General features: G+C 37.4%; 1 pseudogene; it reads right to left on the bottom strand.

Annotated features, from left to right (window-relative positions):
* Positions 1–9,113: 9,113 nt before the first annotated feature.
* Positions 9,114–12,342, bottom strand: LOC148117583 (uncharacterized; annotated as a pseudogene).
* Positions 12,343–18,376: the final 6,034 nt, after the last annotated feature.

The following is an 18,376-nucleotide window of genomic DNA, read 5'->3' as shown; positions in this document are numbered from 1 at the left end:
AATGAAATACCTCCCACAGGGAATGCTTAATATCCTCACCTGGTGCCAATGCTTTGTCAGCCAGCAATTGGAAATAATACATAAGCAATTTTCTAATCTATAATCTACCATTTCCTGGATGGCATTTTGTTATCTGATTCAAATACAAATACTTTAGAAAAGATGTTTAAAGAAGTAAAGAAAGTTTTGCCTAAATGGGGATTACAAATTGCTCCTGAAAAGATTCAAAGAGGAGATTCTGTTAATTACCTAGGTTACAGAATAGGTTTGCAGAAAATTAGAATGCAAAAGGCACAAATTAGGAGAGACCAGTTGAGGACTCTTAATGGCTTTCAAAGACTTTTAGGATACATTTCTAGTCTACAATCGACTGTTGAGATAACACCTGATCTAATAATTTCTTTAAACAATACCCTAGATGGTGATAAAGCCTTGAATATTTCCAGAGAATTGACAGCTGAAGTGAAAAAGGAATTGACAATTGTCAAGGAAGAATTACAGAAGGGATATGTGTATAGAGCGTATCCAAATCTTAATTGTATTCTACTCATGTTATCTTTCAGAATTTCTCCTGCAGGAACTTTCATGCAGGGGGAAGATATTATCTTAGAATGGATCTTTCTACCACATAAATCAAGCAAAAAAAAAACCTAAAGCCTTATGTGGAAAAAGTCTCTGAATCAATTATAAAAGGTAAATTACGACTTTGTCAATTAGCAGGTATAGACCCAACAGAAATTATAGTGCCTCTTACTACTGATGAAATAAAAAAGTTATAAGAAGACAATGGACCATGGCAAAGAGCTTGTGCTAATTTTGGGGAGAAATTAATAGCAATTATCCACAAAGCAATAGCCTTAACCTTATAAAGAGAACTTCTTGGATTCTTCCCCGAATTGTATGTGATGCACCAATAACTAGACCCTATAATTTTATACTGATGCAAATAACACAGGGAAGGCAGGATACATAGCAAAAGAATTAAGTAAGATGGAACAAAACCCTTATAATTCTGCCTTCTGGACAGAATTATATTCTTTTTTTGTTTGTTTGTTTGCAAGAAGCAAGAGGCTTTATTTACGATAGCGCCACAATGTGTCTCTAGTCTCCAAAGAGATAGAGCACCCTGAACAGTCAGAATTATATTCTTATAATTATATTCTTATGGTACTAAGGTATTTTAAAGAACCTCTCAATATAGTTACTGATTCACAATATGTTGAAAGAGTTGTCTTGCATATTGAAACCACTTAACTTATACCAGATGATATGGAACTGACTTCATTATTCATCCAGGTGCAGGGTATAATCAGGAATAGGCTTTATCCTATATACATAACACAATCTAATCCCATATGGGTCTGCTATGTCCTTTAGCACAAGGTAATACAGAAGTTGATAAATTATTGATTGGAAGTTTGTTGCAGGCCTCAGAATTTCATAGAAAAATATCATGTCAATAGCAGAGGTTTAAAGAAAGAATTTCCTATTACATGACAATAAACTAAGGAGATTATAAAGAGATGTCTTAATTGCTCTTTCTATAACCAAACACTGCTACTTGCAGGGAGTAACCCAAAGGGTACTCAAAGAAATGAGATATGGCAGATTGATGTGTTCCACTTCACAAAATTTGGTAACTTAAAATATATGCACCACACCATAGATACATATTCAGGTTTTCCATGAGCAACAGACTTGAGCTTGGAAGATGTTGATTTAGTAATCACACACTTATTAGAAGTTATGGCCATCATGGGGATTCCTGCACAAATAAAGACAGACAATGGTCCAGCATATGTATCTAAGAAAATGAAATGTTTTTGGCCTATTATAATAAAAGCATATCACATATATACCAAATAATCCTAAATAGTCAGGCAGTTATAGAAAGGTCAAATCATACTACAATGGATATGAGGAACAAACAGGAAGGAATGGAAAATACTCCCAGAGAAATATATTGCATAATGCTTTATTAACTTGGAATTTTCTTAATGCCAATGAGAAAGGAATAACAGCAGCAGAAAGATATCAGTTAATGAAAAAACTTTTGAATTGAATCAACCAATGTATTTCAAGGATGTGTTGACCTCACAATGGAACCCAGGAGATGGGCTATGTTAGTTATTTTACAATAAGGGTTTCACTCTTGTTTCCACAGGAGAAGAAAAACTGTGGGTACCATCAAAATTAATAAAGATTTGCTTTGAAAAAGAGAAACCTCTTAAAAAAGAGAAATGACAGCTCATCCACAATGGTGACAACCATATAGGTGGTAAGAAAAACACAGAGGGTTGGTGCAGGGTTCTGCTCTTGTCTTTACAGGAAAATCCACATCTTCAAAAATTCAAGAGACCCTGGAAGTTTGGATGCTGGCAGAAGGAGAAATAACTATCTAATAAGGATCATTGAGAAAATGAAATATGATTTATGGGGACAGGTGATCAATACACACATACACACACATATGTACTGGCTTTGGAGTTGGACAATGGCTCTGTACTTCTCTAAATCCAAGCGTGTTGTTAAAAGGAACATTCAGTATTTCCGTCTCATGTCAGGAGCCCTCTGGTATGGGACAGAAGATGACTTTGGGAATAAAATTTTACATTTTCTCTATTTTGTCTATATTGTAATCTTTACTGAATGTATGTCTCTATGAATAATGTTTATGTTTTCCACTATGAACTTAGAGTTTTCCAGAGATCCTTTTCCTGCAGTAATCTTTGAGGTTTCCAAGAAGAAGATGGGGCCCCATAGCAACAACTCCTCCTGGTTGATGTGATATCATGATGCTGATAGCACAGTTGTAAGAGTGGTTTTTGGGTACCAGCTGATGAAATGGTGCACTTTCTCAGGATGTTCTGGCCGGAACTCCAAATAAAAACTTTGGGGAAAATAAAACCTATTGACTGCTTGGAAATCATTTGTAACTATGCTAGACAGTAATCTTGAAAGTAAACCATCACTTAATTTTTGCAGGATCCCATAAAGAGAGCATCAACCCCATGACAATTGAAAGCAATTCTAGAGGATAATGTCCTCTCTCCCAAAAAGTTTGTCCTCAAAGTTGGGAGCAGCATTTAGGGGTTTTTGATTATTATTTGTATAAGGTAGAGGGTTGAGATGAAAACTATGTAGGTTCAAAAAGAAGGATAATAATAGTGGGTAGTAGAGTGAATACTTGTAAGCAATTATTTATAGATAATTTACATTGGTATAGTTTTTGTATATTAATACAGTTCAAATTATATTTGTTATTTCTGTTTATATTATTTGCACACCTATACAAAATTATTCTGTCAGATTTTATATATGCATGTTTCTACCTCTGTTTAGGGCATATTGTATATAGATATAACTTTTAGGATATATTTTCATATTGCATAATATATTATTCTTAACTCTGGTCAAGATACTTTTACACTGTTTACTTTTTGATGTCATTCTCATTTGCTGTACATTTGTTTACAGAATATTTAATATTGTGACATGAAGTTTTAGTCTTTAAGTTATACAGGTATTAAATATTAAAGGTGAATAGTTGTTCATGTTTATTATACATATAGTCAGATTGATTAGGCTTTTTAGATACATAGAGATTGTATTCTGCCTAGATAAGTAATCTTCAACCACTTCAAGGATCTGTAGAATATGGCATTTAAATAACTTAGGGTTCTGTTGACATGAGACATAATTGCTTCTGAGAGCACCAATCTCTTCCCGAGAGAATGTTGATCACCAAAGATACTCCACTTGGAGCGTGTTTTCTTCTTGACAAAACTGGCCTTTGGGCAAGGATCTGCCCATACTTTGACCAGTTAAAAAATGTGGAATGTCCAGACAGGACAAGGAGGATATAAGAAAAAGATTGTCAAACCTTGTCAAGACAGGGGAGGATGTGTCTGAAAAATTTCCTCTCTGTGAAAATGGTCTGTCAGTTACTCTAGGCCTTAGCCAAAGTTGGTTGCTTCAACATTGAAATAAGACTTTATGTGATTGCTAAGGTAGCCAACTGTCACTGTCATATACTGCTCTCTTTGGAAGGTGCTTGATTGCATTTCCTGCATACTCAAGAGATATTATCTCCCTTCTCATGCCTATGATGGGTTGAGAATTAGATAGTTCGTATTTATCTTCCTCTTATGGTTTATCAGAGACTCTTTGGAATAGAATGTTTATAAAAAAACATTTGTCATGTGTTCCTTGCTTAATATTGTTTATGTTGGTTGTAATTTTACATTTGATATCTATTCTTATTGTATATAATTGTATTGGGTTTGAATTGCTCTTGTTTAGACAAAAGGGGAAGGTGATGAGGGAAGCTTTGTTATCCAATCATCTTTAAGAGGTGAAGCCTAGTTAAGGCGTGGCTTCCTGGAGCTGTGGAGAAAACAGGTGCAAGGCCCAGGTGCATTCTCTCCCATGTGATTCCCACAGGGCACCACTGAGCTTGAACTTCTCATCCCTGTTTTGTGGGTTTTCTCCTTATAATAAATAAAAATATAATTGTTTTAACCTTTAGTTTGCCTGGCTGTTTCCCAAATTGAGCTAAATTCCATAATCATTTATCTTCATATTTCTTAAACTAATCTCTCATGAAAATGCAGTACAAGACAATGGTAATGATTCTGACTTTAAAGCCCAAATGTTTGGGGTGGAACCCCAGGATAATCTTCTAATCAATATGACTCTGGGCAAGCTATCTCTTTTCTCTATGATCCAATGTCCTCCTCTATGAAGTAAGGTTAAGAACTAACTGGTTTCCTAAAGCTGCTATCAATTCTACGTGATAGTTAGTACCTTGGTTAAGGTAGAAAAATGGGCACTGTATTAGTCACAAGTTCACTGCTTGCCAACTTTTCACACAATCCTATCTGTTTATGTCAGGCTTAATTTCCAAATGAAAACAGTAACAAATTTGTAATTATACCTAGTATAATAAAACTATCCAAAGGAAAATTGTAAATCCAATATGTGTTTAATCAGATTCTGATTATGCCTAATATTATATAACTATACCGCATACAACTGCAAAAACATTACAAATTTAGAATAGGTGGTAGTGTCCTTTGAGGGATATGTTTTTGGTATCTCAAACTTAATTTAGTATCTCAAACTAATATTCTCATAATTGATGTTATGTTACATGATTACAAAATTGAGGAAAAATGCAAATATCTGTACAAACACATTCATAAAAAATTTGACAGAAACATTCATGCCAGTTACAATACTTCTTTTCTCAGCTGGTCCCATGGTATTTATAAGTACCTTCTTCTATTAACCATTCTGTATTTCCCCTGTCCTCAACAAGCACCCACCCCAGCTGGTCTTGACTCTTCATGGAGGAGTGATCCATACCTTCATTCCTGATTGGTTTGTGCCTCTTTTCATTCTGTCTGGATTGGGCTGTCGGGGTTTCTAATGGCTTTAATAACAGAATATGGCAGCACCAAGATATGTCCTAAATGATCTCCTCCACTCCAGATACAAACTTTCTTACCTTCATTGTGGAGAAGCAATCCAATTTCCCCTTGATAATCTGGATCGAACATCCCTACTAACACTGTAATTTATTTCTTAGATTGTTGTCTTAAGGTCATCAGAAGCACAAAGTGGCCAGGGAGAAACCCGTGTTCAATAGAATGTTTTCTGTAGCACCTAGAAGGAGCAAATCCATCTGGAACCAAAACTTGTAGGTCAGAAGAACTTAAGGTCAAAGAAACAAAAATCAGTTTTTTTCTGGTATCACTTGGGGTGAAGGTGAGTGGAACATTTTTCACTCCGTGATTCCTGAACCCATATATTCTGTCAGTGGGAGAAAACATAACATATATTGAATGCTGATTCAAAGCAAGTACTGCCTTATGGAGAACCATGGCAGCCTTCCAGGTTGCTGCACATAATTGTGTCTTCAAAAGATAATTTCATCTTTATATCATGGCAGTTAATTCGAATGGTGGGAAACACAGTAAGACGAGTGGGTTCCTTGATTATAGGCCCCCATTGCACTTCTCTGACTGTGAAGGAAGTTCCTTAGTCAGAAACAATACTGTATAGAATACCAGTATGGTGAATAATTCATTCTGCAAGTCCATGTTTGGTGACTTGTGTAGAAGAAGAATTACCTACAGAAAAGACAAACCCATACATTGTTGTTAGAGGCGACTTGTTTATTTCTGACTGCCCAGAACTTAAATAATCACATAGAAACTGTATTAATTACAACACTGGCAGCTTATGTATTTCTCCTCTGGCAGCTCCATGGCTTCTCTGACTGTGCCTACTCTCTCTATAAATATCTCTCATAGCCTGGCTATGTTCTGTTTAGCCATTGACCAAGAGCAGCTTCTTTATTCATTAACCCATAAAAGAAACACATATACAGAAGGACTTCCCACACTATTTCCCCTTTTCTGTTTAAATAAAAAGGAAGGTTTTAACTTTAACATAGTAAAATTACATATACCAAAACAGGCATCAAGCAAGAATTACAGTTACAATATTTATATCTACTTTATCATAACTAAGGAAAATTATAACTACATATTCTTCAACTTTATCAAAGACTCCAGAAGGATATAATATTACCTAAGTAAACAGGAAGTACATTGTAAGCAACTTCCAAAACACCTGAACAGTAACCCAAAGGCCTTCTGTAACGCTGTGGCATCCATCTTCAGCCGACTGGCCCATAGTACTCAGAAGATTTTTTTCATGAAGCAGGAAATTTCCAAGATAGCTTTGCCTACTTCGGCAGTTTGTCCGTCACTTTCCCCTGTTTCATACAGAATGTCTGGCAGACTCTTTCATGAAGCAGGAACCCCGAAGGATGGTCTCACCTTTAGGCAAGTTCAGCAGTCATTTCTCTGTGAGTATTGCATGTCCAGTTCACACAGCGTAAGCAGTCCGTTTGCTAGTCCCAATGGCTAACAAACTCCGTTAGGAGCCTCTTTCTTGCCCATCATTCTCTTGAAGTAGACTGGTGGTGCCGGGAGTAGATGTGTCTCATCCACAGTTATAAAAAGTATTAAACTAATAAAAATATTTTAAATGCCATATTCTGACTGTCTTTGAAAGATTTGAAGAATATCTATCTAACTGAAATATATCTGTATATATCTAGAAAACCTAACTAACTTGACTACAATCTTGACTATTATAGATGACTATGTACTAACCTGTATTTCTTAATTATACATTACATTTTTAAATGAGCAGATTTTTGGTATATATATACATATATATATATATATGTGTGTGTGTGTATATATATATATATTGACCTTAAATTTGTATCAACATACCAAGACCCATACCAATACAAATCTCTATAGCATATCCCTTTTTAAATGTAAACAAACATTAATAAATTATATTTGGAAATTTGGGCATAGTTCTCTCCAAACTTCTTCATGCTTTTTATTGGGTGAAGTATTTTGGGAGCTGTTCACAGTGACCTTTCAGGGAGTCTTGATCTATAAAACCACATTAGGCTGAAATGAATCCACAGGTTCTCATCCTCTGTGGAAACAAAAGGAGAACCTCTTTTCCAAAGCAACAAATGGTTAGACTCAAATTTTGAAATCAAGATAACTTTAAAATATATATGTAGGTTAAGATTAACAGACCATACGATGAAATGTCTCTCTGTACTTAAATTCTTCACAGTCAAAAACTTCAAAGAAAACACAAATATATACATAATCTAGATTCTCTGTGTTCATTCCCTCTTTATGTGGTTTACTTTTCTTACTTTATTACTTTTTCTGGAAGTCTAATATTTATTTATTATATTTACTCCTTTAATTGATGACTACCAGTACTCTTTTATTACTGTCTCTTTACTCTTTTTTGTCTCTCTTTCAAACCTGTGTACATTTTTTAAAACACACTGTGTCTGTTTTAAGGGTCTTCTATGTCTGAATCGGTCTTACTGTGTATCTATAATCCTTCTCTGTCCTGGAGAGCTCTTAAAATGCTAAGCAGCAACTAAGGCCACTTTGTCTTTTGTTTCTTCCCAGTGCAATATATTGGAGACATGCTCCTTGTCTCTGACAGCCATGCACATTGCCCCATTTTCAGGGTTTGTACTAGCAGCTCATGAAGTTGCTCTTTCTAAACCGATTGGCTTTTTTTTTCCTGCTGCAGATAAATCAGGAAAACCTTTCTGAAAGGTACCACTATGTTAAGCTGTGCTTAACTATGTTTTTTTGTGTCTAGAATTCTTTTTTCAGCTTTGTCAATTTTTACGTGGCTATAGTTGACTATGTTGGAGTGCCAGTTTGTTGTGTGAGGCCACTTTTTTGTTCCTAGCTGCCCAGAACCAAAAAAATCACACAGAAACTGCATTAATTACAACACTGCTTGGCCTATTAGCTTATGCATATTTATAGCCCACTCTTATCTGCTAAATTATCCCATTTCTATATTTTTATATTTTACCACAAAGTCTATCAGCAAGGTTCCAGCTGGCGGCTTGTGTCTTTCTCTTCCAGCAGTTCCATGGCATCTCTGACTGAACCTAATTTCTTTCTACTATCTATCTATCTATCGATCTATCTATCTATATCTTCCAGCCTGGCTATGTTGTGTTAAACCATTGGCAGCTTCTTTATTCATTAATCAGTAAAAGCAACACATATACAGAAGGACTTCCCACACTAATACATAAAAAAATTATCAATACATAGACAAAGTGTTATCCTTCCTAGGTGAAAGTGATCAAATGTAGTCAACCTGCCACCAGGTTGCTAGCTGGTCATCCTGAAGAATGGTGATAAATCTGGACCTCAGTGCTGGTCCCTGCTGTTGTCAGGTCTGCCATTTAGCAGTAGCTCTGTCTAGTTTAGCTTCAGTGAGTGGAAATACATGTCAAGCCTATACATAGCCCCCAGCTCTGATACCATGACCACTTTGTTCACGGATCCATTGAAAAACAACAGCGATATCTCTTCATGCTCCACTCTATGGAGCTCCTAAGAATTTATCTGAGGTAGAATTTTGGTTGGGTTTGTCCCATCAATGAAAGCACCTATGTATTACCAACTAGTCCAAAGTGGCTGTCATACCCTGGTCAGTTAGTCTAACCAACATAGTGCCATTAGTTAGTTAACCAATGTGATACTTTGTGGAAAAGCAGATGATAAAAATCCTTTTGAGTTAAGTTGTGACAAAGAACTGGAGAGTGAATATATTCTTGATGTAAAACTGTAGAGACACTGGTCTTTCAAGTTTCTTCTGGTGGTCCTTATGAGCAGGTACCAAGTAAAAGGCATTTGTCAAATCAATAGCTGCATACCCTGGACCAAGAGACATGTTACACTGCTCAAGCAAGGGGATCACATCTAACACAACAGATGCAATTGGAGTCATTGCTCGATTGAGTTTTCAATAGCCAACTGTTATTCTTGATCCACCTGGCTTCTACATTGGCCAGATAGGAGAGTTAACAGGAGAAGTGGTGGGGACCACCACCACTCCATTTTTCAAGCCTTTAATGGTAGCACTGATTTCAGCACTTCCTCCAAGTATGTGACACTGTTTTGATTGACAATTATCCCTGGAAGAGGCAACGCTAAAGGCTTTCAATTAGCTTTTTCAACTATAATAAGCTATTGCTCCGCAGGTCAGAAAATCAATGGAAGAATTCTGCCAACTTCTAAGTATATTTATATCACGTATACATTGCTAGGATTGGGGAAGTAACCACAGAATGAGTTCAGCAACCCACTTGACATACTGTGAATCATTCTTAGGTCAGAACTCCATTAATCACCTGACCTCCATAAGTCCCTACTTTAGTTAGAGGACCACATTGTTCCTTGGGATCTCCTGGAAACAGCATCCACTCAGAACCAGTGTCTAATAGACAATGGAAAGTCTGACTCGTTTCCTTCTCCAGTGTAAAAGTCTACAGGTTCCTCTGGGGAAAGCCTGGAGAAAAGGTAACTGTAAATCTCTTAGGTATTGTATTAAGGTCCTTTTTCAGGGGAACCTGATCATTTCTTCAGTCAAGGATTTCTTGGACTTCAAACTAGATCAAATCTGGAAATTGGTCCACATGCCAAGATAACCTTTTGCAGTATCCTGTGTAGCCTTTCTTTCATTTGTTTCAGAATTTTTCTGTAGATCAAAAAAAAAAATCCACTTGACTTTCTATCTATTTTATGCCTGAAAATACTATTATTGATTATCCAGGATCAAAAGTCCATACACTTCATGACACTATAAAAAATCACTTTGCCTATGCTGATTATTCGGTTAGACTATGTGGACACTGCCCATTATGCTAACTACAATAATCTTGCTTTGGGGATTCAGTGCTGGCACCTGGTCCCTACTATTTCAGGGCCCAATTGTACCTCTTGCACTTAATTCATCCAACTGAGCACCAGTATTTCCAACCCTAAAGTCTGACAAAAGAAATACGGCGACATGAAAGTTCTTCAGATGTGCTGGTGTCCCGCTCACCATTTTGTGCCTTATAGGATTAGCAAAGGGTTTGCGCTCTGGGCCTTTCGTTGTGGAGTGTTTGATTTTGCAGTGTATTCACTCTTGTCAGAAAGGAAACTAACTATAACTAAATATATATATATATATATATATATACATATACACACACATATATATATATACACACGCGTGTGTATATATACATATATACATATATACACACACGCGTGTGTATATATAATACACTCATATGTGTGTGCATATATACATACACACATGTGTGTTTGTTTTGTACATATATTTTTATGTATGTATACACGTGTATATATGTATATATGTGTAGATGTATCATTTATTTTAGGATTACAATGCTGGTCTACCAACAGAAAGTTCACGAATAAATAGTATTTCAGTCTGCAGAAATAAATGTTTCAGCATACTCTGAATTCATGAAGAAGTAGGCTCTAATGTCAATGATGAAATGGATTGCCATCAATAAAAAGAAAGCAAAGAGAAAGCAGAGTTCCTTCTTCCTTATCCTTTATATAGGCTTCCAAAAGAAGGTGTGACCCAGATTAACATAGGATCTTCTTACCTCAAAATATCTGGATTAAAGGTGTGTCTTCCCCTCAAATATCTAGATTAGAAGTGGGACTTCTCCATTCTAATTATCTAATTAAGAAAAAAGGATCCCTTACAAATGTGTCCACCATTTGAATTTTAGTTAATTTCAGATATAGTCAAGTTGACAAAGAATTATAGCCATCACAGACGCAAATTAAATCAGACACAAGAGTGATACAATTTTCATCTTAAATTCCCCATGAGTTGGTGGGTTATATAGGATTTGGTAATGTTTGGCTGACAGCTGAGGATTTAAGCTCCTCTCTTTGAAGTGGGATGTAGTTGGGTGAGACGGGATTACTTCCTAAGCCTGCTTAGCTGTGTATCCTTTTACTAGGGCAGCATGTCAATTAGAATGGCATATTTTTAGGCAGGTAAAATGGAACTTAGCTTGTGGACTGACGACAAGCTGGGAGACAGAGTTAAAAGCAAGTAGTTTCCTATGTCAGGTTTCCATTGCTGTGATATAACAGCAGAGAAAATCACCTTGAAAGGGAAAGGTTGACTGTGTCCACATTACTGTGGAGCAGAGGCGAGGTTGGACATTAAATCAAAGAATGCCTGCTGCAACAGACGACAGTGCTCATAGCAGACAGGAAGTAGAGAAAGAATAAACAAGGGCAAGGAAAACATCTTCCTTAAACAAGCCCTCCGACACTTTCACCCAAGCAAGTATCATGTATCACTTTCCATTTCCCCCATATCTGCTTGCCTCAGTGGAAGGGGAATTGGGAGTGCAGAAGGGGGGTTGGGAGTCGGGGGGCTTGTCTCTTAAAGGGACAGGATACCCAGGTGACAAGCCAGCAGATCATAACACATTTAATTTAGGAAACTGGTCATTCTATATTCATTGTTGTCCCTATGAGATGCAAATCCTTTTACAATGTTTGTTCCATAATTTTCAGCACAGAATCATCCTTTTCTCAAACATGGGATCTTTAATTATTTTCATTTTATGTGTATAGTATTTGCCTGTAACTAGGTACATGGGGCGTGTCCTTGTTGCCCATGTGTGCTAGAAGAAGGCACCAAGTGACAAGGTAGTCATCAATCTGATTACAAGGGAAGGCCATTTAGTCTACCTCTCCAGTATTGCTTAGAATCTTAGCTGGGGTCATCATTGTGGATTCCTGAGAATTCCTGAGAATTTCCCTAATGCCATGTTTCTTGCTAGGTCATGGCTCCCTCTACCAAGTTATCTCTTCCCTTTCTCTCTTTCTCTGTCCTTCCTTTTTATTGAGCATCCCATTACCTCATGTTCTCTATCTCTCTCCCCTTCTCCCCTCCCCCTCCTCTTCTCCCCTCCCATACTCCCAATTTCCTCAACAAATCTTGCCTGCTTCTCCTTTCCGGGGAATCCATGCATGTCTCTCCTAGGGTTCTCCCTGTTACCTAGTTTCCCCGGGACTATAGGCTGGTTATCCTTTGTTTCCTTAATAGTCATCATAGAACCTTCATCCAGCAATTGGTGGAAGCAGATACAGAGATCCCCAGTGAAGCACTGGGGTGAGCTTCCAGAGATCAGTCCAAGAGAGGGAGGAACAGTAATATGAGCAAAGCGGCCTAGACCATGATGGTGATACTCACAGAAACAGCTGACCTGAGATAGCGAGAGCTCACTGACTCTGAACTGTTAGTGGGGGAACCTGCATGGGACCAAACTAGGGCCACTGAACTTGGCGGACAGTTGTGAGGCTTGGGCAGTCTTTGGGGCTACTGGCAGTGGGACCAGGATTCATTCTTAGTGCTTGAACTGGTGTTTTGGAGCACGTTCTCTTTGGAGGGATATCATGCTTAGACTAGATATGGGGGGGTGGACCTTGGTCCTTGTTAGGATTCTCGCATCATCCTGGCCCCACCCACTAGGGCTGACAGCGGTGACTGCATTGTGCCTGTGCAGTGCTCTCACCGCCCAACTCTGCCTTTCCCCACTCTGTTTCTGTGCAATGAAGCCGGAGACCAAGTCCTCTGCTAGAACCCTCTGCCCCGGAACCTCTGGCTGGAGCTGCAGCCTCTGCCACAGCGTTACTGCCACCTGTCCTCTCCTCTGGTACCTCCACAAGAGCCACCTCGTGCACTGTTGAGGCTGTGTGCTGGGCTTCTGCGTGCTCCGAGTCACTGGCATTTTCAAACTGGCAGCACAGCAGCAAGATGCACACCAGCAGCACAGTAGCGAGATGCACAGCAACGAGATGACGCTAGCGGCAGAGCGTTGAGACACAGTTGCAAGATGTACACCCACGGCACAATAGTGAGCCGTACACCAGCGGCACAGAAGCAAGATGCATACCAGCGTCACAGTAGAGAGACACACACCAGCAACTTAGTTCCACAGCTGCTGCCCCTTGGGGAGATTCCACGCCCAGTCCCCAGCCAAGGAAGGGGTGAGGAGCCTTGATCAACTGGTCAACTGCTGGTTGACCGCATTTCCTTCTTCTTATCTCTGCCCTTCCCTAATAAACTCGTACGTGGGTTTGTTGAGCTCTGTGGTTTACTTTTTATGGCCACAGAAAAAACAGTCTTGCCTCAAAGTGATCTGTCAGACTTGGTTGACTCCTCGTGGGAAGCCTTACGTTTTCTGAAGAGTGGATGGGGGATGTGGTGGGAGAAAGCGTGGGGTGGGAGGAAGGTCGGATTGGAGGAGGAAAGAGAATGATAGTAGGGATAGTTGTGTAAAAGGAGAAAAGAATATTAAAAAACATTCTTACATCAAAAAAGAAGAAGGGGAGGGGAGAAGGGAGAGAAGGCACCAGAACCCCTGAAACTTGAGTTACAGATGATTTTTAGTAACCATGTGAGTCACAGGAAATAATCCAGACTCCTCTGAAGAGCATTCCATGAACTTAGGTGCTGAGCTATCTATCCAACCCAAGGGACTATCATCTTCTGAAGCATAATTATCAAGGAGGGCAAGAGGCTCTATCTTCCAGTCATTTGACTAACCTAACTTCTATGCATTCTCTGTTCTGAGATGTGCAGATAATCACTGTCAGGAAGAGAGGGAAAAGTTCAGGTTTAGCTGACTAAAGATCATTAGCAAACAGAGAGGGATTACAACTTCCACCTGGAGATCCTGAGCCCCTTGAATGAGTAGAACTGAGGATGTGTTTGGTCTTCATGTTACTGCCAACACCTACAGAATCAAATCAGTTGCTTTGATCCCCTTTGTCTAATGTAATTTTCTTTCCTTTTAAAACTGAATGATGCATTTTGTGAATGTTTCTATCAGAATTTCCCTAATGTCTCCTTACTTACTTTGCATTTTTTTTAAAATGCCATCTGGGTTCCTTCTAAGTATTTTTTCTACTGAAATGAATCCTTCTTTCCATAGCTGCCCTTACCCTACCCTCCTCTCTCTTAAAAGATACCCTTCAATATTATTGTTACAGTTTGTGTGTATGGGTATTTTGCCTGCATGCGTGTATCTGTTTAATGTATGCATGCCCAGAGTTGGCCGAGAACAGGAAGGAATCTCAGGATGTGAATAGAATCCAGGTCCTCTGGGAGAACAGCGAGTACTCTTGACCACTAAACAATCTCTCCAGTCCCATCCAACCCTCTTTTAAACAACTTTGTTTTTGTTTAATCATTGTATCTCTTAATAAATTACTGCTAGCATACATTTACATTCATGTATATACACATATACAAAATACAATACACACTGATATTCAAATGCACATATACACATGCACACTCATACAATACGCAAATATACACACATACAATACAAACACACAAACTCACACACATTCACACAAAAATACATATGCATACACACATATACACATTCATATATATGGTGGAATATTACAAATATCCCACAAAAGACCTTTGATGCTTTATTTTTCACAAAAGTTTTGAATTGTGCTGTTGCCTCTTTTCTTGGGTCACATTCAAAGAGCAAACATCTTAAGAGTTTTATACTCAGAGAAATCTGTTGAAATTCCGTTCATTTGTCACCTCACTTAAAAGCAAGTTTTAACAGGGCTTGCCAACAACACTGCTTCTAAGATCTTTAATGATCTTCTCTTCTCCTGACCCAGCATAAATTTGCCGTTATCATTACACAGAGTTGATCACATGCAATATCCAAAGGTCTAGCTCTTATCTAACTTGAATTTTATTTGGATAATCAATCTACTTCCATAGTTTCTTAGCATCTTAATTGGGAATGCAACTGTAATTTTTATGGTGTAAAATAGTGTTTTGACCCAAGGCTTCCAATGTAACTTTGTATCTGTAAATATGGTAGCATTTTCTTTTGTGGTAAATATCCAGATGGATTCTGGTGGGTCAAATGCTTACACTTGGCTGTCTTAATGAATCTCTTAAATGTTTTCTGCCTTTAATTCATTCTCTAGTATTTTTCTTCAGAGACTAAGTATTTCTAAGATCAGGAAGATGATTTGAATATATTCTCAAGCTAAAAACTTGGCATTAGTATGTATTTCACATCATGCTCCCAATAGTTCACCATAGCCATTTCAACCACATTTTTTATATTTATTTATTTATTATGTATACAATGTTCTGTTTGTATGTATATCTTCAGACCAGAAAAGGGCACCAGACCTCATTACAGATGGTTGTGAGCCACCATGTGGTTGCCAGGAATTGAACTCAGGACCTTTGGAAGAGCAGGCAATGCTCTTAAACCACTCTCTCTATTTCTTTGCCCTTATTCTAAGTGTAAGCTCTCTTGATATCAGTTAATCAATACTGTCAATTTTCAAATCAGGTATTCCACTGACAATTTTAAAATCTAAGAATAATCAAACTATTCCGAAGATCATTATTATACACAGAAGAGAATTCTATACTATTGAGGTATACAAGGTATAACTTGTCCAACTCCATGTATGGATTCCTTCTCTAATTTCTCTTTTGTTATTTTATGAGATGCTAGGCCTTGAACCCATGGCCTCAAGCAGGCTAAGCACTCTACCGCAAGAAACATTCCCTGTCTCCAATCTTATTTCTTAATTTTTAAATTAGTATTTGATCACCATGTGTTGACCATTCCTGTCCTGTTCCTCTCAAGATCTCCCTTTGTGTCTCTGTGCCTACAGTTTTGAGGTAAATTGTTTTCCTCTCTTTTCTCTTTACAGTCACATTAAAATTCACACACAGGTGGAAATACATGTCTTGATTAGATATAATAAGACCAGTTCCTGTCATATATTCTGCAAAGGAAACTATTCTTTTAAATTACTGCGTATTGTGATTGATAATCACCTCATTTCTCTCTGGTATCTGTCTCCCTAATGAGAGTGACATCATAAGATTTAGGATGATATCTTCTTTTCATAGTTATTTGCTGTATACTATATTGGAGACACTCCAAGCCTTTATTAGTAGAATGGGTGTTCTTTTGGAAAATATATTTTTAGGTCTGTGACAGAGAGCATTTGTCAGTAGTTCTAATGAGAAGTCACTGTGAAGAGAGAGATGCACTTTGATAAAGTAGTTATTGTCTCCAGTGTTTTTGTAAAAATTGTGTCTGTATTTGGTTACCGTGCATTTTGCACAATTATCTTGACTAAATGTAAGCAGATGCCATAAACTGGCAGCAATATGTGTTGTGTGATAATTACATTGTAACTAAATATTTGGGATCGCTTGTGATTTGTGTTCACAGCCACACTATTCAAGGCTGTTCAGGGATACTGTTTGAGATCCTAAACAATTGGGAAACCAGAACTGTGGCTTTGCCTGGATCGGGCAAATTCCAAATCAACTCAGTCAGCAATTGTGCAAATTGCTCCCCTGTCAAAGCAGATGCTCAAGAAGACAAATCAGTTATCAGAACAGCTTTGTTGTAAAGCACATCATGAGTGTGTGTATACAACTTACATATCCAGACATAACAAACAAACATAAGTCATCATGAGCAGCCTAGCTCCGTCTGTCCATGAATTCTGTTAAGAACACTGCACTTTGGTACTGTGCGATAGGCATCTTAGCTTCATAATTAGTGGGTTTTCAGGATGAATATTTCCTTTATTACTCATGGATCTGAAGTGGAGTGATTTTTCTGATAAACAACTACTGCCCTTGTCATGTGCCCCACTCCGTCTAATTTCCACATGTCTTAAAGATTTTTTTTTTGAATTCATGGTCTTGGTTTATTTTATTTCTGGGAACTTAACCTAGAATTTTTCTTCAGTCTGGTAGTAGTTCAACGTAACCTGGTTGTCATAATCAAAAGGCATTCATTTAATCTCTCATCTTTTTTCTCTATGCTGAGATTTATTCATCTTGACTAGTTAATCTAGTTAGACTATTACCTTCTTTACTTAGCAAACCAGTCTACTAGATTTAATTTTTCATTTCTCAGAAACATTTAGTCAGCCATTTCATTATTTTCACAAATGTGTGGAGTTTTTCACATTTCAATTTTACTTGCATAAGAAGTGTGTATCTTAAATAAATCATACACAACATCACCACTGAGAGTTCTCTTTTAATACAATGGTTTATAGAAATATAGCTAAATCTCTCACAAACAGGATCATATGTAGCCATACATGTAGGAACCATGACGCCAGAAAACCACTTCCCAACAAGAACAAGATGAAATGGGTTTTATTGGAAATTTTCATTGAGATGCTTAAAACCTTTTACTCTGTGATATAAAGATGTGGACTAATAACATCTTATGTTTCTGCTGTTTAAAACTTTCTATTATACATAACTGATACTAGTAATTAATTTACATTTACTTTAAATTACTTTTTTGTTTAACTGAGGAGAATATGTGAAATACCACAGAAAAACAAGTCCATTATATTAAATCATTTACTTTCTATATTTAATTATTTAGTATCCAGATAATTATATAACTAGTAACTTCAGAATCACAGCATTAAAAAGTACAAGTCATGAACCTCACTGAAGCACATATTGTTATGTAGAGGTATGTGTAACTGAATGACTTCAAATTTCCAGAAAAATATCAATTTGGCTTTTTAGATAATATTTCAAAATTCAGTGTTTGAGCACTGTTTTATAACTCATAAGGAATATAAACTAAGAATGGATATTTAGTTTCAACAAGAAAAAAAAATACATGAAATTTGTTGTTTCCTTTTAAAGCTATGAAGAGAAGGGAAAGGGATTTGTCTCTTCAAAACTACGGTTACTAATCTTCAAAATAGGAAACATGTGGGGGCAGGACCAGTCTCCTGACAACTGCTAGTTCTGGCTAGGAGCTTATTGCTCTACTATCTTCTGCTTCTCCATTCCTATTGAAGCACCGGTGGTTACTAAGTTGCAGTTCTTTGATTTT

The sequence above is a fragment of the Myodes glareolus genome, chromosome 27, assembly GCF_982192425.1.
Source record: "Myodes glareolus chromosome 27, mMyoGla1.1, whole genome shotgun sequence".
Lineage (NCBI taxonomy): Eukaryota > Metazoa > Chordata > Mammalia > Rodentia > Cricetidae > Myodes > Myodes glareolus.
The sequence above is the reverse complement of the archived record's forward strand: the minus strand, read 5'-3'. Positions and strand labels throughout refer to the sequence as shown.